Genomic DNA, 26726 nt, shown 5'->3' with positions numbered 1-26726 from the left:
CAATCTGCTATTGCTCTTTTCTCATGCTTGAGAAGAAGTGGGCATTCCTAACACACTCCTTAAGAAGCCTTTTGGAGTCACTCTTCCTTCCATGTTTCCCATTCTGTGCCAAAACATTTTCTATTTTTATGAAATATGTGTGCTGCCATACCTATTTTCCTGTGAGACGTCATTCTTCTCCCCCATTCTGGCTTCTCAGCAGAGGGAAAAAAAAGGAAAAGAAAAAGAGACATCGCTGTTCTTTCAAAATTAGGCAAATCCTTGACTGTCCTCGTGGATAATTTGGATTTCTGTAAATGTTTAGACATTTAGACAACTGTTTAGACATTTTAATATGGTATTTGTGGCAGAGATTGGCTCGCTCTTCATCAAACTTATATCCTCTTCCTTCTGGTTACACAGCTAAGTCTCTGGGTTATGGCACATAAAATGACTGTATAAGCAGAAGTCATGTGCACCAGCTCCAAACTTGGCCCAAACCATACCTTTCACCAGGTGCTGTCCTCATACTGTTTCTTTGGTGGCTTTGGAAGCCCAGCAGTGGAGTGGTGGAGCCACACGATGGAAGGCTACTGGGACCCTGAGTCATCACCAATCAGAACCTTGCCTTTGAATCTATGTAAGGGAGAAATAAAAACTTCTATTGGATTACACCAATGAAATTCAGAGGGTTATTGGTTATGGAAATTGGTGTTACCTTAACTAATACTGTATTCTTGTGGTCAAGTCACAGAAACTTTAGATTTGTAGTAGATTATATCATTGTATGCAAAGAAAGTAGATTAATATAAGCTGATGTCAAAGTTGGGGGATATGTCTAGAGGCATGCCACTGAGTTCTGTCCTTCTATTCATAGGTGAGAGGCGATCAGCAGTCTGGAAACTTGAGAATAAGATAGTTTGAAGAGAACCATGATCAATATTTTCATATATCTCAAGATTTTTTAATGCATGGTTTAAGAGAAGATCATTACAACTAGTGACTCGAAATTAAAGAATAGCTTATTTTAGCTCATTACAAATAATTTAAAATAATAGGATATACTGCCTTGGAAAGACATGATGTTCCTTTCACTATAAGAAACTGGTTATTTCCTGTCATGGATTTTTTTTTTTTTTTTGTGGAGACCATTTCCTTTCCATATCTAAGATTCAATGAGACTGTGAACTACTGTATGACACTCTTATCATGATTGACTTCTTAGTGATATCTTTCCAGATGGTTTCTCTCTTCCTGAGATTGTGGGGCTGATAGGCTGTGTTTGTGATGCCCTCATTTGAATTCACAGTAGCTTGTTGTGCCAATAAGGAACTTACCTTTTAGATCCACTGTTATCAGGTCTGTTTTTCAGTTGCAGGTATGATACTTGGATATTTATTGGCTCATATAACAGAAAGTTCATAAGAAGGGCAAGTTTCAGGAAAGGTAGGTCCAGAAACTCTAATATATTATCAACGCCTAGGTTCTTTCCATCCCTTCATCTGCCATTTGCAGTGCCAGTTCTATCCAGCAGCAGTTCTGTCCCTCATTGTGGGAAGTGATGCCAGCAACAAGTGGAGTCACATGCCTGCTTGGTCATGCCCTCAAGAGTTGACAGGTTGCAGGAAACAGAAGTGGGAAGCCTAGTGCCATGTTAAGGAGATCTAGACAATGAAGTGGGATAAGTGAGGTGCAATGAGATGAGAGGGAGTCTTAAGAAAACAGGAAAAGGAGGTTAGATATGTGTGCTCAGAAGTTAATAGTCTCTTAGGTTCTGGAGCAGAGGTATGGCATAATGAAAAGCATGTTTAGAAAGCCTAGCTTGGTGTCATTTCATTTGGAAGAGGCTTGACTGAAAAGAGGTTTCCTTTTTGAGGGCCTTTCAGTGGTGTGTTGGAGTACTTCATAAGAGTTTATAAAAGCCAATTGTTAAATTTTCAGGAATTTTGTATGCCTGCTATTAAACTGTTGGCAGCCAGAAATGGACTGTGAAGGAGTATTTACACCGTGGAAATTGGCAAAAAGTATGAATCAGGGATCTTCCCTTTTGTAAAGCCAATTTACTACTACATCGCAGGTGTTTTGCAATACATCTTTTGTTGTTGTTGTTGTTCTTGTTTTTAACCTGCCACAGAAGTATGAGAAATCCTAGTAAATAAAAAGAAAAAATAAATTATAAGACCAAAATAATATCACAAAACCCCCATGGGGTCAATTATAAGTTATTGCTTTATGAGAAACAAACTTAATAATCTATTCTCCTTTATTCCAAATTAATATGGACTAAGTTTATTTAATTTCAAGTACTTCAAAGGCTTAACTCTAACTTAGTGCTTCTCAAAGTTTAGTGTGCATGTCAGTTACCTAGGGATCCTATAAATGCAGATTCTGATTTCGTAAACCTGGAGAGGTATCTGAGATTTTGCGTGTCCAGCAAGATCCCAGGTGATGCCATTGCTACTGGTCTAGGGACTTTGAATAGCAAGGATCCAAACCTCTTTCAGGCACTAATTTTGTAACCTGTTGCAGGAGAAAAGGATAAAGGAAGCAGGCTGTCAGAAGCATTAAAACTAATTTGATTGAAGCTAGGTCCTACGTAGGCCAGCAACCAGATTGGCTTGACTGGCACAAGCAAATAAAGAAATGAGAGCAAACTGAATGGAAGGGACGTTTATCCTTCTTTTGTGTTTGTTTCTGTTGTAGGTACATCATATTTACTATCAAGGTAAAGAGATGAATTACAGACTGCCAACTGGAGTTTGGCAGACTGTGCCATGACACAGCTTTGTCTATAAGACACATGGCATTGTTTTCAGACTTGTCGCCCAGGAGTCATTTTTCAAGGGTGAATAATTGCCAAGTAACTGAGTTTGGTGTCACTGGTGAGATTACTTTGGGTTTTTGAGTAGTAAGGTACAGACTTCTGCATTTTATTTTGAAATAACAAAATGAATAAGCCACATTTGGTCCTTTGCTTTAATAGTGTTTTTAGGAACTCTCTTTTGGGATAAACTGATGTCTCTTGGACTGTAGATTTTCATCTAGGGTTTTGAAATTTCACTAAATATATCTGGGTAGAACGCCAAATTTTACTGTTCTTTCTGAGGTTTCTCTGGATTCTGTTTTGATAAATATTTCACTATGGCCCAAGCCAAATGACTGTAAAACTAAAGCCAGCCTCTGTTTTTTCCTTTGGAAATTAGAGTAGCGGAGAAAGTTGAGGTAGAGTGGAAATGCAGGGAGCCTGCAGAGTTGGCTAGAAACTCCTTTGTAAATTTGAATTAAAAGCATAATAAGCATGCTAGACACAGTGGCTCATACCTGTAATCCCAGCTACTTGGGAGGCTGAGGCAGGAGGATATCTGGAGGCCAGGACTTTAAGACCAGCCTGGACAACATAGTGAGACCCCATCAATTAAAAATAAAAGTATAGTTATCAAATAGACACTGGATCCAAAATACCCCAGCAGTACCACAATCAGCCTTTCAGAGATACTGTGTAGGCAACACTAGTTCAGTTTTTACCAACAGAGGACTAATTTATCATTGGACAGGACTGGAAACTTTGACCATGAGATAGAAAAAATGATTCAACTTTAATCCTGGAAACGACCTGAGAAATACTCAAATTTACATTGCAGGATTTACAGATGAGAAAACTAAAGCTTAGAGAATGTTATGGCTTGCCTAAAGTTATCCTGCTTGCTGGAAACAGAGCCAAGGCTAGAATTCAGGCTCCCTGATATTTTTTATTATACCACTATATTATTGACTTATTATTTACCAGGTTCTGTGCTAAATATTTTACTTATATTATCTCATTTAACTCTCATCAAACCATCTATAATAGCTACCATTCATTTATTCGTTTATACCATACATATTTATTACACACCTACCATGTGCCAGCCACTGTCCAAGGTGCTAGGGATACAACCAGAGTTATGGCACTTACGTTCTTTCTAATGGGAACAGTAGACAATGATTAAATACGCCAAACTGTGATCCTTTAGAAAGTGATGAGTGCTATGGTGAAAATGAAACAGGCTGTTTAAGATGATGATGGGTACCTGAGGAGGAAGAGAATGGCTTCAAATTTAGTAGGTGACATTAGGGTAGAGACCTAAGTAACATGAAGAGTGTTTCAGGCAGAAGAAACAGCAAATGCAAAGCCCCAAGGAGGGGAAGGAGCTTGGAATATTCAAAGAATGGTATCAATCAGGGTGATCGGACTATATGAGTGAGGGTAAAAGTGAAGTAAAGGGTCCTCAACGCCAGAGTAAATTGCTGAGGGAGTGGAAAGCCTCTGGGGGGTTTTAAAAGCAAAGGAGCCAATGATCCAATTCATGGCTATTATTGTTCCTTTTCTGTTACTTCCTCATTTTACAAGTGAGAAGTCCAAGTTCACAGAGGTTCTGTGACTTGCTTAAAGTCATCCAGCTGTTAAGTGGCACAGGTGTCACCAGCTCTGACTCAAATAACTCCAGATCCCAAGCTGAGCTGTTTCCATTTTTTCTGATATCAGTTTTCATCTCCTCTAGCCACACTATTCCTACTTGTAAAACAGTCATACTGTATGTTAAATAAAATTTTTGATTTGAAGTTTTCGATCTAATTTTTTTTTCCTGAAAAATAGGACAGGGGCAGTGTGCTTCGCTACATTCTACTCTATTCTTCACTGCATCCTGTTCTACCAAAGGAACTTATTTTTTCCTTGGGTAGATTCTGACGCTTAAAAGTCCTCTAGCAGCTACTTCAATGAGTTTTTTCTCTGACTGGTGCTGCCATTATCTTTTGGACACTAGCTAGGCTGATGCAACAGAATGGTATGGTAGGTACTAGCTCATCTCAGAAAATGCATAGAAGGTAGAAACAAATGATGTGGGAGCCCTTTAATGTCCCTTCCAGTGAGCCTGAAAGACTTAGCAAATGGTGTCATCTAAAGGTAGGCTCAATCTTCTTCTTCTGCCCCTCTGGAATATTTCAGTACAAAAGCCCCTTTAGATAGGGCTGAAGAAAGTAGGAGTTCACTCACTGTTCATGGGCCTGGGTATTGTGGAATAGAAGAGGGATGCTTTGGTGGTTCAAGAAGGACATTGGAGCTCAAGTGGGATGAGGAGGTGTCTGCAAAATCCGAAGGTATCCAAGCCTGAGGGGGTGAAAAGGTGTCTACAGCAGGGAGGATGGGCAGGGATCAGCAGCAGTGAGCAATCTCTATGAGCACACCTACTGCCCAGATATTGGTTCCTAAATACCATTTTCCACTAAGAGAAACCAGGGCTCTTTGGAGAAATTACAGATTTCAGAACTAGGGCAGGAAAAGTACAAGTTGAGGCTGCAACAACATGTTGTGCCAAAAAGTAAGACTCAAAGAATAATGGGGACGTTTGTGAGGGACATAGAAGCTGGCTGGATGGGCCTCCCACTGGCCAAATCTGGAATAATTTGAACATCAAGAAAAGTGATAACAGATTATAGCTCAGTGAATAAGACAGGAATCTGAGTTCACATTAATATAAATTAATTAACAAATAAATAACTGGAAAGTTTTTTTGAGTACTGGGATATTTATGCAGTCTTAAAGTACCTTCTTATGAAATATCTTCAAATTAAAAAAGAAAAATGAGTACCCTGGTGTGTTTGCCAGGTTTCTCCAGCTAACATCACCAGGAATGGGACAAATTGAGATTATGTGCCACCTGCAAAGTCCAGAAAGAAGAGCACAGCCTCACTCCTGTGATATTCCCACCAAAGATGCATAACCTGGACCTAATTGTGGGAATACATCAGAAAAACCAAAATTTAGGGCCATTTAAAAAAATAACTAGCTTGTCATCTTCAAAAATGCTAAGTTCATGAATGTCAAGATCAAGAATCTGTTGCAGATTGACGGAAGCTCAATAGCCATGACAATTCAAGGCAACCAGTGATTCAGAACTGGCTCCTTTTGCTAGAAAAGACATTGTTGGGACTAATTAATGAACCTAAATGGGGTCTGAAGTTGAGATAGTAATAATGATTCGATATTTTGTTTCACAATTTCGAGGTTCATGTTGTGGTTATAGGATTACTACAGCAAAGCATTCATGGGATGATGAAAAATGCCAGCAGCTTACTTTCTAATGCTCAAATCTACTGTTTCTGTAACTTTTCTGAATATTAGGAGTTGCTTCCAAATAATACATTTAAAATATAAAATAAAAGTGAGCTAGAAGTTCAAGGAATTAGCATCATTCATATACTGTGCAGTTGTATTTATACTGAAACCTTGTGAAGCATGCTAGCTCTGAAACCAGGTCCCAGGTTCAAATCCTATTTCTGAATGTCCTTGGGTGAGTTATTTAGCCTCCTTGTCCTCCGTTTCTTCTTCTGCTAGAGCAGTTGAGGGATAATGACCCATTTTTTAGGAGATTATAGTGAGATAATCACACAAAGGCCCTAGAACATGTTCTGGCATATGGCAAACAGTCAACATTTCTTAGCTATTGTTCTTATTATTTCTTAAGCAGGGAAAACATCTATGCAATGTAGCCCCCTCAGTCCTTTAATAACAGCTCCCTTGAAAGAGCTCCAAGAATTTTCCTCCTTGGGCTCGATTCCTCCCTATGTCAGTGATATAATAAGGAAGCTTCAGCTTATGTGACCAATTATGCTGTACAAGTAAATTCCTACAAGCATCATGAGATTACAGCAACAGGGTTATAGAATTTCCTAAAAGCCATTAGGAAGCCTGTTGGTCCATCCTTGGCCAACTAGACTTAATTGTGTGATTTGGCCAGACAAAAACATGTTGATTACGAGTGCCCACAGCTAAGACTATGGAGGTCCAAAAGTTAATTTCTCTGAATTTAGAATTGCTCATTATAATTCCATTTCTAGAACTGAAAAGGACCTCAGTGATTACTCATTCCACCCTCTCATTTTATAGGTGAGAGGACTGAGGCCCTGCATGGTGAAAGATGCCCCAGGTAGGCATACCAACGGAGCTTGAACCCTGAGCTACACTGACACAGAAGTAACATAGTTTGGGTCATGCTGAGGTCTCATAAAGAGAAGAGTGTTTTTGGAGTAGAAGTGCACATCTTTTATGGTGGTGGGAGGAATTTACTAGTTCCCAAGTAGGGAACCTCTGCTGTGGGGTACCTTAATCTATGACACTGCAGCCTGGGGGCTGCATTCTAATAGCTTGGTAGGGTCTCAGCTCTGGAATCTCTCAGTTTTTCTTAGGAGATCTGCATAACGTGTCTCACACAATAGACAAAGCACTGTTTCATCTTTTACTTGCCGTCCTCGTGTTCCTTCAGCCTCTTGTATAACCAGACAAGGTGTCAGGCCTTAGCCCTGAGCTCCTGACTAATCTCTTCTGATCAGTGGTTGAGCCAGATTCCTCAAGTGCTCTATTCACTTTGTGTCCATTTCACATTTTAAGAGACTCCAACTATTTTTGGTAGGAAAACAAATATCCTCCAGGCTGCCAGCGAGTTTGCCAAGACACATCCTGAATCATTATACAACTACCAAGATACAAAGCCCTAAAAATAGGAAACTTCCTCAAATGTTTCATTTGGCATCAGGATGCTAAGTTCATGTTAAATGCAGTCAGTATTTTAGACTGATTTCATTTGATTTCCTGGGTATTATGCTCTTTGGCTGTGGAGGGCAACTTCTTGTTTATCTTCATCTCTGCTTGGCTTCAGATTAAGGTTTTGCACTTTAAAAAAACCCCAACTTTTCACAACCCATCTGTTTAATAATTATTTTCCCTTTTCCTTTTTTAAGTTCATTTGTTATGCTAACATTACTCTGTCTAAATAGAATATTTATAATTGATTGCACTGTTCGCTTTTAAAGTTTTTCCCTTTTTGTTTAATTAGAATTTATGGTATGCCAGAACTGGATCCCACTCAACAATGCAGGAATCAAAATTACTTTCAAGCATCCCAGTGGGTTAATGACAGGATCTGAGCTCCATTAAGGAAGAAACCTTTCCTGTTTTCATTTATTTCTTTGGGAGGGGTAATTAAAGTTTCATTTAAATATGGCATTTTCAGAATGTAACTTTTCCCTAATTGCTATCTCTATATTGTATTAAATTGCAGAGTAAACTTTGGGTACAATGCATTTTGAGAATGAAAGTGAAGTGCAACCATTACATGATTATATCCCTCCAGCTGAGCACAATGGTGTGGGCTAGGTAAAAGGAATTTCAGCCTTATGAAGGGTGTTCTTTTTTCAATCATTTTTCTTACTCAGTTTTGTGAGGTTATGTAGAGGACTTTTACCTGGTTGTCCATATCATTTCTTAACTATCATCCGTTATTTAATGGTCCATAGTAGATGTTCGTTCCCTCCCTCCCTCCCTCCCTCCCTCTTTGTCTTTCTTCCCCATCCCCTTCCTTCCTCAGAATGTATGTAGATACATATGTGTGCCTATATTGCTATAAAATGTCAAAGCACTTGCCTTCAGTGTTTATAGTAGCATTTGTGTTTGTAGTAGCATTTGTGGCTTAGGGACAATGGGGATTAGTGATTACGGTGACTTGGACAGTCTCACTCTGATTAGGTGCCTCTTTCTGCCAGCTGTGTTTGGGTAAACTTCAAGAAATTGGTTTGAGTTGTTTCATTTAAACATAGTCTTTGGCCTCACATTCTAAAACATGTTACCTTTCCATGCTTGGCATGCAACCATCTTGAGATTTTCTTGTGTTTTGGCTGCAGAAGAAAGGAAAACCATGATTCAGATTCAGTGCTGGCCAAATGAAGTCTCTTTGGGGGTGGATAAACAATGTTCCTTTAACATTCATGATTTATTCATCATATCAATCATGAGAATTTGGGGGTACTTTTAAATTATAATTTCAAACTTACAGAAAAACATCAAGAATAGTACCAACATTTATTCTAATTCCCTTACCTAGATTCTCCATAGGTTCACATTTTTGCTTGTTTACTTTCCATCATTTTCTATTTCTTTCTTTCTCTGTATGTTTTTTTCTAAACTATTGGGGAGCAAGTTGAAGATACCACATCCCATTACCCTTGCATACCTGAGTGTGTATTTCCTAAAATTGAGCATATTCCTTTCATTTAGGAAATTACATACTACAATACTAATATCTAAGCTACAGTCTAGATATAAATTTTGTCAATTGTCTCAATACCTTCTATAACTATTTTTAAGATCAATTATGTTTGAAAACACTGAGTTTTGATTTTGCTACCTCTGTGTTAGGGCATTTCTCCCCTCCTTATTGTATTTAATTAAACTGAAAATAGATGAAGAATTATCTTGTTTTTAAAGTACTAATTTATGTTTTACTAGAAACTTGTATAAATATGTGAGCCCAAGTCACTGAAGGACAGAGTCTGTTATGTTGTTAAACACTGTATTTCCTAGAGTCCTTAACTTACTGCCTATATTTGCAAAATGAACAAATGAGTAAAAGTCAAATTTTAGACCCCAGATGTCTCACCTTCCTAATTATTAATGATCCATGACTTTTACTTTCTCAGAAGGGTCATGTCCTTGGGCATCAGCTTTTGCCTCTTCTAGGCCCCAAGGTAAGCCCAGTAAGTCTACTTTTTAGTGAGCTTACATGTGTTCACATTTGCCCTCTCTACAGAAGAGAACAGTTAGTGGACTCACTGGAAGGCGTTTCCCTTTGGCCAATGTCTTCCACCCTCTTCAAATATAAAACTAGGTCTAGGGACTTACTGTTCTATCCCTATATTCTCATTTAATTAATGACTGTGAGGCATTTGATGACACTTTCTCTTTAAGGTTATTCTTTGCGGCCACCTTATTCATTGCTTCTGCCATTTTTTCACTTGGCAAGACAGCCGTGATCTGAAGAGGAGAGGAGGAGCTGTGGGAGGGAGTAAAGATCTTCTCTGGGTTCTGAGCAACATGATCTGGGCTAAATCCTGGCTCTCTTATAGGCTGTTTGTGTGCCAGAATGGGTCGGAGCTCCATTTTGCAGATAAAGAACTGAGGCTCAGAGAGGATCAAGGACTTGGGGAAGCTATAGATCAACTATCACAGAGACAAGACTCCTCATCCCAGCTCTGCTATTTACTAGAGCAAGAGTTAACTTTTCTGTAACACTCGTTCATAAAAATATGTTGATTCTAGAATCATACATGGCATTTCTTATGATGATAATGATGATTCTTATTTCTATATTATCTTTAACATAAGTTGTAGTCTACTAGTCTATTTACACTGCCAGGAATGATGAGCCAGTTTTGTCTTGAGTGCTAACTGGATCATTTTGTAGGGCCTGCCTGGAGTGCTGTGGAAGGAGAACTCTGGCCTCAATTCTCTCCTCTCCTCCCTTTGTCCTCTCTTTTCTCTCCTTTTTTGTCCCCATGTCCAAGTTGCTCTTGCTTTTTATTACAGAACAATGCAGTCGTCCTTTCAATTGAAGGAGGACGATGGTTATTTCTCCCCATGGTAAGAGTATTTTCTTTGATGAGGGACAGAGAGAGAATGAATGAGGAAGAGGGGAGAAGCATGAGGGGTAGGTTCAGAAGGGAAAGAAGGGCAGAAAGCATGAAGCCGGTTGAGATCTGGGGACATGAGGGCCTCAGGCTCAGGGTGGGGAATACTTCTGCTTTCTGTGTGGCATGACCCACCTGGGAAAGTGAGAAGGGGTCACTCACTGGGAAATTTTCTTTTCCTTTTTTTTTTTTTTTTTGAGACAGAGTCTTGCTCTGTCACCCAGGCTGGAGTGCAGTGGCACGATCTCGGCTCACTGCTACCTCTACCTCCGCCTCCTAGGTTCAAACAATACTCCTGCCTCACCCTCCTGAGTAGCTGGGACTACAGGAACGTGCCACCATGCCTGGCTAACTTTTTGTAGTTTTAGTAGAGATGGGATTTCACCATGTTGGCCAGGGTGGTCTTGACCTCTTGACCTTGTTATCTGCCCACCTTGGCTTCCCAAATTGCTGGGATTACAGGCATGAGCCACTGCACCCAGCCTGAGGAATTTTCAAAGGTAAAAATGTTCTGGCCTGAACAAAGTCCTATCATATTCTGTTGATGTCCAAGTCACCATCATGAATTGCCATCCAAAATGTGGATGAGTAAGAGACAGGCTTGTTCCTGAGGTCCCTAAGTGCTGAGGCTCCTTCTGCCACAGGAACCCCCATGCCCAGGAATGCACTTCAAATGCGGCTCCCACAGTACTTGCTAGTGAGTGTCTGTCTGCCACGTTGGCTGGATGCTAAGCCCTTAGAAGGCCAGGACTGTGTCTGTCTTTCTCACCATGGTGTCTACAGAGCCTTTTGGAGTTGTGGGGCAATTCTGTTGCTTACTACCTGGAGTTAGGTCAAGGGCTCTATCCTCTACAAGACTTCTCTTATTTTGGACACTAGCCACAAGCTCTGGGATTCCCAGGCCACCTGTACTGTTGACCAACTGACTGCAAATTTGGGAATCCCCATCACCCCCTCAGGTTTGATAATTTACTGCATTCAACAAAAGATGAGGCAGTTGCAATTCTGTATGACAGAGATGACCGTACCCTCTAAAATCCACAGTCATTTTATAACAGCACCTCGGCCTATGTTACTCTCCTTCCATCTCACTGAATGCAGTGTGCGTTTATCAAGTGCCTGCCATTAGTGAGGACTGACTGAGCCCTGGTTCTCTTTAAACTGTGTTCTTGTAGGATCACTTTGAGATCTCTGATCCTTCATTTTAAACCCTGATTCTTGCAAGAAGATCTCCTTGGCTCTTGGGAAGGGCAGTTTGATAATTGCATGTCATCTTTGTTTTATATGCCATTGAGTGCAAGGTAGATTTTTCCCTGACTTTGATGTCTCTCCAGATTAGAGGCAAGAGAGCTATTGATAAAGATGGTTGGCATAAGGTCAGGTCCTAACAGCCATCAGCTGACCCTCGCTTGATTCACATCATGAAGACCTCTGAGGGACTGTGGCAACCTCGTGTCTCCTACAATATTTTTCAAGTTGGGAAGCACCAGCAATGGGAGACTGTTAGGTTGAGAAGCCGCCATCAGCAGTGGCCAGTCTTCATCTGGTGACAGGGTATGAGCCACTGCCCTATCTGCCCCAGGTTGGAAGAGCTGCTGTCATTCTCCCAAATGTGAATGTGATTGTCCTGGCAGCTCCTCCGCTCTTGGGCCAGTGGCAGAAGCGTTCCTGCAAGAAATCTGGGTTGGTTACCAGAGATCTGGGATGTGCAGCCATCCAAACTCCTCAAAGCCTGTGGGGATGGAGGAAAGGAGGAAGATAGAAGGAAACACTGGGAAACAGAAGGTGTTATTTCTTAAAAAAAAATACAAAGTCTTGCTGTTGCCTCTGACAGCTAGCTCTTAGCTGCATTTGCGGCCATGCAGGCTGTCGGCAAGCTGGGCAGGGAGCTCCCTCTCATCTTCACGTGGTGTGGACCTCTTGTGCTTCCTTAGCACTGTGGAAAAGATTAGCCCCAGGGAACCATGCAGTGGCATCCACATGTACGGCCCCTCTCAGCATCACAACATTCTAATCTTTCCTACTGTGTTCCCATCTTTCTCCTTAGCCAGGGTATGCTAGGTGTGAAGTTTGCCTTCAGGCCCTGTAGGCTTTGATTGCTGATGGAAAGCCCCCATCAAGAGGCTGCTGACAACACAGGTGCTCTCAGCTATGACCAGAGATGAGGAAGGGCCAGCAGGCCTGGAGGTGTCAACACTGGGAATGATTCTCCCAGAAGGAGGGCTGAGATGTGTCTGGTGGGTATTGCCTAAGTGACTTTGCCCAGTGCCTGCAGACCCCAAAACCAGGGGGTAAGAGGAAGTGGGGTTCTGCCAGCCAAGGATGGATAGCAGATGAGGCCACAGGAAGAGGAGATACTGGAATCAGTAAGAGACATCAGAGATTGGTCGAGGAGAGGCAGTTTGGAAGGCTGGTAGATTTCAGCAGGTCTGGTGTGAGAGGGAGCTGAGGAAGAAGATATGAGTGGTCAGTGGTTTCATGGGACAGACTTGGAGCCTCGTAATTGCATTCGTTGTGTGGACAAGACCCAGCACTCTCAGTTTCCTCAGGAACAGAGGACAAGGAGGGCAGCTGTCTGGGGCTTCCTCCAGATACACTCAGCAGCTGGTTCCCACTTGCCCTCCTGCCAGGCATCTTCCAGGGAATCTAAGAGGAGCTTGGGTCTAACACTGCCCTAGGAAGAACTTGCTCCTTTTTTTGAGAAGACGAAAAAGTTATCAAGAAATAAGGTGTTTAAACAGTACTTAAGTCAAATGACCCCCTCCTCCCTCTTGCTTAGTCCACACATGGCTGTGCCTGGGCTGATATTGGACTCCATGCTCTGGAGAGGACCAGGGGCTCAGCATGGAGGGTGCTGGTTACAGGTCCTACCTGTGGATGCCTGAGGGACAGTCTGAAGTGAGACAAACAGACCACAGAAGTTCTCAGGTCTCTCTATAGCTTGAGAATCAGGATGGAAATCCATCATGGAAACTTCTCACTGAACGAGACCTAAGAAACTGAAGTAAGGGGGTTAAATGACTTAAGATCATTTATTTATTTGTTCAAGAAACATTTGCTGAGTACCAGGGACTGGGCAGAATGTTAAAATATACACACATGAAGTTTTTCAGGAATCACCGGTTCCAGAAGGCTCCGGTCATGGCTGATGGCGGGCACGGGTGCCTCTTCAAACCCAGGTGCCTCCAAATCAAGCCCCAGTGGAGGCAGGATTGAGCAGGGAGTCTGGGCTCACTCAGCCTTAGCCAGCCTCTCGTGTGCTTCCTCCCCTACATTTGTGGAGCATGGCCTCTCCTCTAAATTCTCCCGTCTTGGCCAGCTCCTTACTGTCTTCAGTCTAAGATTGCTGAAGGTGCTCCAATTTCCTCTGTCAGTATGCTGCCTGGACACCTCCCTGCTGAAGGCTTTGAGTTCATTAGGTATATTTTCAATCTTCCAAGTTACTGTAGGTAACAATCATACCCAACATTTTGCCATTAAAAAACATGGGGCGCCATTTTTCTAGTCTCCTGTAATATTTTCCTCATCATTTTTCCTAGCCTCTGAAACCATATATATTGCAACATGTTATAGTTATAATATATTTCCACTTATGACCTATTCCCAAAGCCAAGACCAACCTTGGAAACGGTTCTCCCGGAGGGAGGGCTGGCTGAGACATATCTGGTCGTCATTGCCTGCATGGCTTTGCCTTAGTGCCTGAGGCTTCCAAAACCAAAGCGTAAGAAGAAGTTGAGTACCTAGAAGTGGAATGCTGCTGTAATAAAAACTACACACGGTAGCGTTCAGTACTTCTAGATACCTATTACCATCTGAGTCAACTCTGCTGTGGAACAAATAACCTCAAAATATTGGTGGCCTATTATAGGTATAAGAGCTTGTTTCTAGCTCATGGGACTGCAGGTCATCTGAGCTTGGTTGGGCTTGGATTCAGGCTGTGGCCCTAAATCAGGTCTGTTCCATGTGGCTCATTTTTCTTAGACCGACAGGCTACTCTGGAATTCTCTTCTACTGCAATGTCAGACCTTCAATAGGAACAAGTGGAGGGACACAATGTCTTTTATAGCCCAAGCTCAGACTTTGTTCACTATATTTCTCCCCACATTCCATGGGCCAAGGGAAGTCTCTTAGCCAAGCCTAACTCAGTGAGGCACAGATATACGTTCTGCTTTTAGTGGGAGTGGCTACAAAATCACACAGCTGAGGGAGGGCTGACGAAATGGAAAGATAATGCTGCAATCTATTATACTTACACCGCCGTATAGGAAGGTTATCTGAGGGTCTGATGGTCTCTTAAGAAGACTTCCAATGAATTCTTACTTTTGGCCCCAACAAAATTTCATTGCTGTTGTGTCTTTTCACATTTCCTACTTTTAGAAATGCCTGGTCCTGCTAATTCCTGAGCCATTTGGGGATTATGCAACGTAAATCTGGTTGCTTCTTGGCTTTCTGGCTCCTGCCTTAGGATTCATATTTTCAGGTTTGTTGAGTCAGTCACCACTTGCCCATCTGCTTTCCACCCTCCAAAATTTCATTACTGTTGTCTCTTTTCACATTTTCTTTGTCCTTGTGAGTTTATGTCTGCAATAAAATCCTTTTACTGTCATTTTTGTGGGGTTTGGGGAGAGAACAAAGCTAAATGCATGTTTTCAATCCATCACCCTGCCAACCTGGCTCTTTCTTGACACCTTAATGATGAGCCGCCTTTCCCTTTCCACTGCTCCGGCTTTAATTACGTGCTGCTCAGAGCCCCTTGTTCCCCAGTGACAACCAAGTGGAAGAACTTTGATGAAGTGCCTGAAGGGTGGTGACTCACCTCTCAGTCTGGATGGTTGTTGGAACACAATGTCAGCTGCAGAATAACCCTTTCTGACTCAATGTTGTGTCCACAAACACACATTTTAAGAAACCAACAATCTCTTCAGAGTTTTGAATACATAATATCATCTGATTTTTTTTTTTGTCTCAACCTGGCATAAGGATCATTCAGTTGCTGGATTTTCTTTTCTTTTCCTAAGTTAAACTGCAAAAGAATACAAAACATAACTACTTGATCAATTTGGATGGCCTTCATTTATTTTCTATCAGGCCATTGGAATACTCTGTAATTTACAGTTTAATCAGCTGTTTAGTGTCTTTCAAATGTGGATTGACCATTGGAGCTTACCATATGACAGTGGGGGAGGCTAAGTTAAAGAGCACTACCACAGTAATGACATTTGTGTCCTGATGTCGTTTGACCCACAGCCTCTCTAACAGTACCAGGTCTATACTGCTAGCATAACAGGAGTTCTGCAGGTTAAAGCCATCTCCAAAATGAATGGAAACATTTTTGGAATGCTATGGGGACAAGGACCCACAAATGTATTTCCAAGCAGAGAAAGAAGAGAGACTGACCTATGATGACTGCTGAATCTTCAACCAGATAACTAGGCTTCAAATCCTGAGTCTGTGTCTTAAATTCTGCATGACCTTGGGTAATTTTCTTGATCTCTTGGATGAGAAAACAACTGTCTTTGCTCACAGGGTTGTGGGGGTAAATTAAAGGAGCAATGAAAGCTCTTTGCTAAATAAAAGTTCTATTCAAATACAAGTCTTATTTGGGGATAGTTATGAATATAAGTAGCTTATACAAGGTGATAGATAATAAGCAGTTCACTTTTATGCACTTTTTACTCCTTGGAACACATGACTCCTGGCAAAGTAAATGAACTCTATAAGATGCTTACCGTAAGATACATTTAGCAGGAAGCACCTGATGGGCTCTTGGTACATGCCACACCCTATTGTGAGCACTGTATGCATAGTAAGTCATCTGAACCTCAGAACCTCTCTATGAAGCAGGTCCTACAGATCTTATTATCACCATTTTAAAATGAGGGAAACTGGGGCCCAGGAAGCTAAGTAAGTTGCTGAACCTCATCTCACTTACTAGTGGAGCTAATACCTCCCCATAGGCAGCCTGGCCTGAGGGTCTTCAGGGTGACCACTGCCCTGCACTCTGAGGTTGTGGAATGGCCGCCATGTATATTTCCTATTCTTTTCAACTATTCCTTTCTAGGCTCTTCTTCCTTTGGTCCTGAAGTGAAAAAGAAGTGCATAGAGATTCTGAAAGAAGTTTACCATGGCTGTAGAAAAAGATGTAAGACAAACTGTGTTGAAATCTTAGGTTAAAGCAGAAGGATGTGGCCAGGTTATGGCCAGTCTTGGAAGCCAAGTCAAGGAAGCTGGCCATTATCTAAGGTCATTAGGAGTCCCTGAAGAGTTCTAAGCAGGAAAATGTATGTCTTGAATTGGTGGAACACAAAATCTTAGTCTTCTGAGTTCTTGCTTAGGCTTTATTCTCATCTCAGTACTCTCCCTGAGCAGTAGCTACCTATCTGTGGTTTTAATTACCATCTATATGCTAATGGCTTTCATGTCTGTGTCTAACCCTGGTCTGTCTCCTGGCGCCCAGAGGGATTATTTAACTGCTTACTAAGTGTCTTGCCTTGAATACATTAAAATCACCTCTGGCTCCTCATATCTAAAGTTTTACTCCTGATTTTTCTTCCAATCCACTAAGCCTGTTCCTCAGTCTCTCAGCGCTCTTCATCTAGGTAGGTAGGAAGAGTCCTGCGATCATCCTTGGGTCTCCTTCTTCACCTCCTATTTCCATCCAGTCCTGTCAACTCAAGTCACCTAAATAGCTCAACATTGTCTGTTTCTTTTATATCTTGGGCCAAGACCCTAGTCCAGGCTAGGATCATCTCTTATCGAAATTATTGCAACATCTTCCCCAAAGAGTTTCCCTGCCTCTAGTCCTGCAATCCTTCGGTAGTTATCCCACGCTGCAGTCAATAGGACTTTTTCAACACACATATTTTCCTGCTTAGAACTTTTCAAGGACTCTAATGCCCTTAGATAATAGCAACTTCCTTGACTTGGCTTCCAAGACTGGCCATAACCTGGCCACATCCTTCTGCTTTAACCTCCGATTTCAACACAGTTTGTCTTACATCTTTTTCTACAGCCATGGTAAACTTCCTTCAGAATCGCTATGCACCTCTCTCACTTCAGAACCTGCACATGAAGCTGTTGCTTTTGCCTAGAATAGTTTTAATCCGTCACCCACTACACTTTTATGTCTAGCTCCTACTCATCCCTCAGGCATTAACTGGAAGTAAAAACCTTTCTGGGAAGTCTTCCTCAACTTTTCTAGCTTTGTGTTAAGTGCTTTATATGAGACGGCTTCAGAAAGTTCATGGAAAATGGAATTAAAAGAGAAAAATAAAAAATATAAACTTGATTTCTCAACATAAGCTTCATCAAGGTCAATACAACTTTGTAAGTGATGGTGTCAGCTATTTAGTCCATCCCTAAAGAACTGAGGGTCCTGGGAATTTAACCATGTCAATACAGTCTCTTTTACTTTATTAACTGAAGAAAAATGGGGGCCCTTTAATAATTTTTTAAAATTAGGGAACAAAAAGAAGTCAGAAGGAGCCAGATCATGAATATAAGGTGAATACCTAATGATTTAACATGAAAACTCTCACAGAATTCCCCTTATTTGATGAGAAGAATGAGCAGGAACGTTGTCATGGTGGAGGACTCTCTGGTGAAATTTTCCCAGGCATTTTTTTGCCAAAGCTTTGGCTAACTTTCTCAGAACACTCTCATAATAAGCAGATGTTATCATTCTTTGGCCCTTCAGAAAGTCAACAAGCAAAATTCCTCAAGCGTCCCCAAAACACTGTTGCCATGACTTTTGCTCTTGGTCAGTCACTTTTGTTTTGACTGGACCACTTCCACATCTCGGTAACCATTGCTTTGATTGTGCTTTGTCTTTAGGATTGTGCTGGTGAAGCCATGTTCCATCTCCTGTTAGAAGTCTTTGAGGAAAATACTTCAAGACCTTGATCACACTTGTTTACAATTTCCACTGAAAGCCCTGCTGTTGTCTGCAGCTCACCTGGGTGCAATAGTGTCGGCACCCACTGAATGGAAAATTTGTTCAACTTTAATTTTTAATCAGAATTGTGTAAGCTGAACCAGTTGAGATGGCTATGGTGTTGGCTATTGTTTGAGTCATTAATTATCAGTCCTCTTCAATTAGTGCACAAACAAGATTAATTTTTTTTCACTAATTGATCTGGATGGTCTCCACTGCAGGCTTTGTTTTCAACATTATTTCATTTCTTCTTAAAATGCATTATTCATTTGTAAACTGCTGGTTTCTTTGAGACATTGCCCTCATAAACTTTCCATAAAGCAGCAATGATTTCATCATTCCTCCACCCAAGCTTCATCATAAATTTGATGTTTGTTCTTGCAGCAATTTTAGTAGAATTCCTGTTGCTCTGATAAGGTTCAATTGAAAATGATGTCTTACCCTCTTTAGTGACTCAAACTGGATTCTGTTATGACGTGTTGTAACAAGTTAGTATGAGGTTATTTTGGAGCAAAAAAATTGGGCTCCATGCATAGTTTTGAAAATGATATGCATTTTTACATAAACTTTTTGAAGACTCAGTTGTAACCTCTTGTGACACTTACTGTAATTTATTGCAATTGCTTTCTTACTTGTCTGTCTCTCTGGCTGCCCTGTAAATCCCTTAAGGGCAAGCTCCATGTAGTTCTAGCTCATCTATCCCCTGAGATTAGCACGAAGTCTGACACATAACAGAGTTCAGTAATCATTTATAGAATATTAAAATAATGTTATATACAAATATCAAACATTGTAAATTACCTCACTTTCAAAGTAAAACCCCCAAAAATCCAACCGCGTTTTTTCATAGATCACTTAGTGAAATGGCAAACTTAAGACAAAGCTGTTCTTTATTAAAGACATTGGATACCAGAAGAAAGTAAAAGGCAGATTTTCCTCCATCTCTTTTTCAGAAATTGATGCCTCTTAACTGGGATTGCTTGTACTCCTAGGGAGGCGATGATATGATGAGGAGACATTAGTAGATAAGGTAGGAGGGCTTCTGGAGGGTGTTTCTAAATGCTTTGTGCCTGCAGAAAAAGGAGAACATTGGGAACCTTTTTCTTTTTTTTTTCCCATTTATTTTATTGCATTTTAGGTTTTGGGGTACATGTGAAGAACATGCAAGATTGTTGCATAGGCACACACGTGGCAGTGTGATTTGCTGCCTTCCTCCCCATCACCTACATCTGGCATCTCTCCCCTTGCTATCTCTCCCCAGCTCCCACCCACACCGTCCCTCCCCTCTTTCCCCCCAACTGACCCCAGTGTGTAGTGCTCCCCTCCCTGTGTCCATGTGAGAACCTTTTTCTAAATTGAACAAAGGACACAACTGGCACACCGTTTAGCCTCGTTTAACAACTCTTCAAACACGAAAATTCTTGCATGGCAGAAGATGGGTTTTCTAGAAACTTAGGAACCTTTGAAAACAGGGATTGAGGACAATGTCTGGACTAAACTTGGCCATGATAAAACTTGTCTTGCGCATGTCACATCTATCAAAACCAAGCATTGTCTGTCTTCCGTAGAAGATGCATTGTTGGAGGTGACATGGGTCACAGTGCCAGCCCAAGCATTTTTACCTAAACAGCTTATCTCACTCTCTCTTCTGTACTCACTGTGGTTTAATTTCCTCTATATCAATCGCTTCATCCATAAGACGGAGAGTCTGGATGTTCCGATAGCAACTCCAGTCATTAACTAGAGATGAAGTTCTACATGAGACCTTCTGTTATTCTTTTACCTTGTTTCTATTTTCCTTTAAATAACTTGTCCTGGTTTGTGATTATAAGCTTGCTTGCATTATTTGTTTACTTTCTGCTCTATTCCCCAATTTAGCCCCTGCCTCTTCTCATCCCCTACCTTCATCTCCACCCACCATTATAAGGTCATGAGGGCAGGGACTGTGTCTTTTTTGATCCTCTATCCCCAGAGCCTAGCGTTATGTCTGGCACATAGTAGGGGCTCCATATATGCTTGTTTGAAAATGGCTGGTTGAGTGGATACCATAATGAGGGAAGTCATGCGGGTGGCTCCCTGGCTTTTTGCATACATTCCTGAGGCTCCCCACATAGTCCTACTCAGGTTACTGATTTATTGTAACAGAGGAACAAGGAAGAATAAGGCCTCTTAACAGATGTCACATAGGACACGAACATTGCTCTTATAGGCCAGCTGTCATTCCACTGATTTTATGTCAGTTGCTCTCTATTTTGTATTCTGTCACACATCAGCCCCAGCTGAAAGGAAAAGCTACAGGCTGGGATTTGAAAGATCATTTAATGAAGGGATTATTTATAGAGGTGTGGGCAAGAGCAGGGGAACCAGATGGGTTGCTGAAGCACTCAGGGCTAGCAATAGTGAGAAGCTGTTGCTACTCTTGGGCCTGACAGGAAAAGCTGGAGCCTGGGAAAATGGAGGTGTGGACAGGGCTATGGACAGGAGCCATAGTTAAAGATGGCTGTAGTCACACTGGAAGCTCAGTGTCAGGCAAAGGGGTAAGAGGAAGAAATATTGCAGACTCTTCTGTTCTTTCATCTCTTGGATGGTCTCCAATTGGCACTGCCCAACGGGAAAAGGAATCTCAAGTGATACAGATATAGGGCATAGAGGTCAGCCTTCTGGGGCACTGGAGGGCAGGAGAAAAACCAGCGTGTGCCATTACTGTTAGTGATTTTTTTCTTTGCAGAGAGAGGCGCTTGTGATCAAGTTCATGCTGCGCACACATACTCCAGTCAAACAGGTGCCTGCTGTTCCTGGACTTCAGTTTATAGCATCTCTCTGGTTTTTTTTTTTTTTTTAATTATACTTTAGGTTCTGTGGTACATGTGCAGATCATGCAGGATTGTCGCATAGGTACACGCATGGCAATGTGGTTTGCTGCCTCCATCCCCCTGTCTCCTATATCTGGCATTTCTCCCCATGTTATCACTCCTCGACCTCCCCCCCTGCAGCCCCTCCCTGGACTCCCCCAACAGACGCCAGTGTGTGATGCTCCCCTCCTTGTGTCCATGTGTTCTCATTGTTCAACACCCACTTGTGAGTGAGAACATGCAGTGTTTGATTTTCTGTTCTTGTATCAGTTTGCCGAGAATGATGGTTTCCAGATTCACCCATGTCCCTACAAAGGACACAAACTCATCATTTTTTATGGCTGCACAGTATTCCATGGTGTATATGTGCCACATTTTCCCTGTCCAGTCTATTGTCGATGGGCATTTGTGTTGGTCCCAGGTCTTTGCTATTGTAAACAGTGCCACTAGGAACATACGTGTGCATGTGTCTTTATAATCGAATGATTTATAATCCTTTGGGTATATTCCCAGTAATGAGATTGCTGGGTCAAATGGAATTTCTATTTCTGGGTCCTTGAGGAAGTGCCACACTGTCTTCCACAATAGTTGAACTAGTTTACACTCCCACCAACAGTGTAAAAGTGTTCCTATTTCTCCACATCCTCTCCAGCATCTGTTGTCTCCAGATTTTTTAATGATCGCCATTCTAACTGGTGTGAGATGGTATCTCAATGTGGTTTTGATTTGCATTTCCCTAATAATCGGTGATGATGAGCATTTTTTCATATGTTTGTTGCCCCATATATGTTTTCTTTTGAAAGGTATCTGTTCATATCCTTCACCCACTTTTGGATGGGTTTGTTTTTTTCTTTGTCAGATGGGTAGATTGTAAAAATGTTTTTCCAATCTGTTGGTTGCTGGCTCACTCTAATGATTGTTTCTTTTGCTGTACAGAAGCTCTGGAGTTTAATTAGGTCCCATTTGCCTATTTTGGCTTTTGGTTGCCAATGCTTTTGGTGTTTTAGCCATGAAGCCCTTGTCTATGCCTATGTCCTGAATGGTTTTGACTAGGTTTTCTTCTAGGGTTTTTATGGTGTTAGGTCTTATGTTTAAGTCTTTAATCCATTTGGAGTTCATTTTAGTGTAAGGTGTCAGGAAGGGGTCCAGTTTCTTTTTTCTGCACATGGTTAGCCAGTTTACTCAACACCATTTATTAAACAGGGAATCCTTTCCCCATTGCTTATTTTTGTCAGGTTTGTCAAAGATCAGACGGTTGTAGATGTGTGCCACTCTCCCTTTTACTGTTCTTTATATGTCTTGCATTCAAACTCTTCCAGAGAAAGTCTGATGGTGTTACCCTCTGGTATTGGACAGGTACAAAAAACTACCCTGGGGTCAGGTACCTGTCTCTGGTCTGGTTAGCAACAAAGCAGACTGGACTTGCTCGTGATAAAGACTGTCTCAAAATGAGTGATGGGTGACTAACTCCTCAGAGGAAACAGTCTGATTGGAAGCCACCTTGCATGGCTTGTCTTGTACATTGTCATCCTCACTTCCACTCCAGTGATGACCATCCTCCCATATGAAGAATAATAATATCTATACTAGGCTGCTGGAAGGGACTAGCTAATACTCACTATTAGAGTAATGCAGGACAAGTTGCGCCTGACAGCTAGATACACCAAATGTGCCCAGCACTGGTGGGTCTTCTAACGTGATGCCTCTTCAGCTCTCTCCCCTGCTCCAGGATTAACTGGGATATATGTCCTGCCCTGGATGTTGTGTTTGGGGTCTGGCTCATGAGCTGATTTTCTTCTGCCTCTAATCACAATAGCCATAGCCATTTATATTCATAAAAAGTAAACACTTCTGTCAATGTGGTTCCTGATAAGAGGAATGGAGAGTGATGCCTTTTTAGTCCTAATCAGCCCTGTAAAACCTCCTGCAAATAGGAACGGATTGTTTTCTGGCATTTTATATTGTGTTAAAAGTTGGATTAAAAAAAATCATAGCACCTGGTTCTTGGTAAAGTTCTAGGATGGCAGCCTTGGTGGGTGGCAGGGATGCTTTTCTCTTTGAGTGCCTGTTCTCCCTGGATGGGGAGTCTCTTTTGTGCCACCTTCTTCAAGAGTAGTCAGTGGGGCAACCCCAGAGTACTTACTGAGCCATTGCAAGCCATGTCTCAGTGCCATAACCCCCCACAATGTTCGCTTCTCTGTCCACGCCTTTTGCTTTCCCCTCCAGAACACACTTCCCCTTTGCCTTCATCTTGCAAAATTTTCATCTTTCCAGTCCCAGCTCAAATGCCCCTTCTCATGAGGTAGTGTTTAGGGAAGGAGGCTCTGCCGTCAGCCACTTGCATGCCATATCTAGTCCACCACTCAGCAGCTAGGTCTTAATTTCTTCATCTGTAAATATGAGATGGTAGTTGGATGAAGCTGTGTGTTACAGTAGGTAAGCAGGCGAATGTTACAGCCAGATTGTTAGGTTTCAAATGCTGGCTCAACCACCTACTTGCTATGTGACCTTGAGAAAGCTAATGAACCTCTCAAGGCCTCAGTTTGCCCATTTATAAGACAGGGGTAGTAAGATGTATACAAATTTGTTTTGAGGATTAGGTAAATTAATGAATACTATAGTTTATTATTCTCTATCTCACTGAGTTGTAAGAATTAGTTAAGTAAAGTAATTAGTTAAGTAAGCATTTGGGATCATGCCTGCCCCAAACTCGCTTCCTATGTAATTGGGGTAGTTTTTCTGTTCTGTTGCATTTTATTTGTTATTGCCCAACGTGCCAGAGAGTGGTTGTGCTTCCTCTGTATTCTCCTAGTATATTGATCATACCTCTAATAGTATTTTTCATACAGAATTATCATTGTTTGGATTCTGTTTTCTACATAAGACTGTGATTAGATCTCTTTGCAGGCAAGAATAGATAATTAGTAAATATTTGATATTTGTTAAAATGAAAAGTTGCCATAGCACAGAAAGGTTTTTGGCCTCAAGATTGGTGTTGGATAGCTCGTCCGTGAAGTTCCTCCTGCAGTGAGAGGCCAGCAGCAGATGGGTTAAGACTCTTCCAATGCATCTGCCTCTCCTCATTGTCTCATATGGTTTTCCAAATGCAGTCAGAACATGAATTCCAGTTCCGAGAGTGGGTGTCACCTATTCTTTAGATAAGCTATATACAGTGTTGGAAATGAATGCTGTTAAGTGAGACTTGGATCCTCTCTTTTTCACTTCACTTTAAATAAAGTTTGCTTGGATTCAAATGTAGGTTTCATACCCTTGATTCCAAATGGAATTCTACCACCATGAAGGACTGTTTGCTCTGAAAAAAGATGACTCATTCAGGCAATGGTTAACTGAAATCCTGGGGAAAACAGAAAAAGAAAATAAATAATAATTTACCACTTACTGTTTTTGGTTTTCCTTATGCAACCAGACATATACCTTTTTCTAATTTGAAGTTATTTGGCTTGTGCTTGTGAGATATTGACTGTAAAAGAGCTGATATCAAACAATCTTATTTTTGAAGTTGCTGTAGTTAAGGCTGATGGTGCTTTTAGTTAACACCCCATGTCAGCCTGTCATTCCCACTCCCACATAAACATTTTTGCAGGTGCCTATATATGACAAATGTACCAAAAAATACCCAATATGAGCCCTTGTTTGTCATATTAGTTGGAAACATACGCATAAGTTATTTATGGAATCTTGTTTGTAAGTTTATGTTATGCATGGAAAGAATCACAAACACTTGTGTATATATATCTAGTGAATGAATGAATGTTATGTTAGATTTCTGATTCAAAGTTAAACTTTTCATTTTAACAAATATCAAATATTTACTAATTATGTATTCTTGCCTGCAAAGAGATCTAATCACAGTCTTATGTAGAAAACAGAATCCAAACAATGATAATTCAGTATGAAAAATACTATTAGAGGTATGATCAGGGGCCTCAGGCTGGTAGTGGTACTGGTCCATGGCCTGCTGGGAACTGGGTTGCCCAGCAGGAGATGAGCAGCAGGCGAACTAGTGTTACTGCGTGAGCTCGCCTCCTGTCAGATCAGCAGTGGTCTTGGATTCTCATAGGACCGTGAACCCTATTGTGAACTGTGCATGCGCGGGATCTAGGTTGCATGCTCCTTATGAGAATCTAATGCTTGATGATCTGATTATCTGAGGTGGAACAGTTTTATCCTGAAACCATGTACCTGTGCCCTAGTCCATGGAAGAATTGTCTTCCAGGAAACCAGTGCCTGGTGCCAAAAAAGGTTGAGGACTGCTGGTGTATGATAGAGAAACATAGACTACTTTTGAGGTTTAAAATGTTGTATAGCCTAGACTACAGAGGGAAATTTATGTGATGGAATTTCTCCATTGCATTTTTTATTTCAGGCTAGATTAAAATTGTAGCTGTGTTGGTTTCGTTTCTTGGTGAAAAGTTGGTATTTACCATCTTCTTTAAAAAAATCCTTTTAATAAACTTCTTAATTTTATCTTAAAATTATTTTATAGCTTTGATGGTGGGTTCTGTTAACTCAAGGTCCTGTTTGGAAGCCTGTGGAGCCATCTAAATCTTCTGTAGCAAGGACAGATTTAGTTGTTCTGTGTGATACACCTTTAGCTTAGAAACCACTCAGTTTTGTTCTGCTTTTTTTTGTTTTGTTTTATTTTTTTAATTCTTTGGCTGACCAATTAGGCTCTGTACAGTTTATCCAATATGTTGTGATGCTTTATAATGTCCTTGTTGAAACCTAGAGCTTATCTCCTTCTGGGTTTAGATTGTCTGTTGGTTTAACAGCTGTGTTCATTGTACTGTGTTTGCCCTCTGAGTTTCCCAAAACCTGCTGTTCCAGCTGCTGTTTGTTTAGGCTTAGTGGGAGAAAAAACCATCACACTAAAGATTACACAGAGGTGGGAGCTTGAACCAAATTCAAATATCTAGTGCTGTTTGGTATATTTTACCTGTTGGTGTCATCAGTTGATGGGGACATGTTGAGGCTATCTGAAATGGACTCCTCTTTTGCTTCCATATACATTTCCTCTGACGGATGATGTATTACTGATTGTTATATATGTCCACACAGAGTGTCACTAAATTTTCCTGGTTCACTTCAGTGTTTATCCCTCTTTTTGTCAGTAAGTTTTCATTAATATTTAACCCAATTTCTTCCTATTGCCAACGAAGGGAATCAATTTTCCTTGGATCTTTGCCCTAATAAATACTTTTCTAAAAGTACTTGAGATTTATTTCTACATGCCACATCCAGAACATTCTTCTAGGTACTCGTCCCCTTAAAATTGCAAATGGAACAAAATCTGCTATGATCAAGATGTGGACAAATGTTCAAAGAATACAACTTTAACCTTAAAAAGAATATATGTGATTTAAAAAAAAATAGCAATAAAGGCAGGCTAATTGCCACTCTCTTAAAAGCATCTCTTATGCTCTGAGTTGGCTCTCAGAGAT

At 41.1% G+C, this 26726-nt stretch overlaps 1 protein-coding gene across 7 annotated transcripts in view; it reads left to right on the top strand.

The window, feature by feature from the left end:
- NCALD (neurocalcin delta) overlaps window positions 1-26726 on the top strand; it is a 449016-nt gene that overhangs the window by 163949 nt on the left and 258341 nt on the right. The window contains exon 1 of one of the 7 annotated variants that reach the window (XM_032245725.1): window positions 1401-1425. The exons of the other annotated variants lie outside the window; for them this stretch is intronic. The gene's annotated coding sequence lies outside the window, so the exon portion shown is untranslated. Of the gene's footprint in view, window positions 1-1400; window positions 1426-26726 lie in introns of those variants that run through there. 7 annotated transcript variants of the gene reach the window in all.

Source organism: Sapajus apella, unplaced genomic scaffold (genome assembly GCF_009761245.1).
Source record: "Sapajus apella isolate SASKATOON/1434 unplaced genomic scaffold, GSC_monkey_1.0 scaffold3, whole genome shotgun sequence".
NCBI classification, from domain to species: Eukaryota; Metazoa; Chordata; class Mammalia; order Primates; family Cebidae; genus Sapajus; species Sapajus apella.
This window is presented reverse-complemented; position numbering and strand designations above follow the sequence as displayed.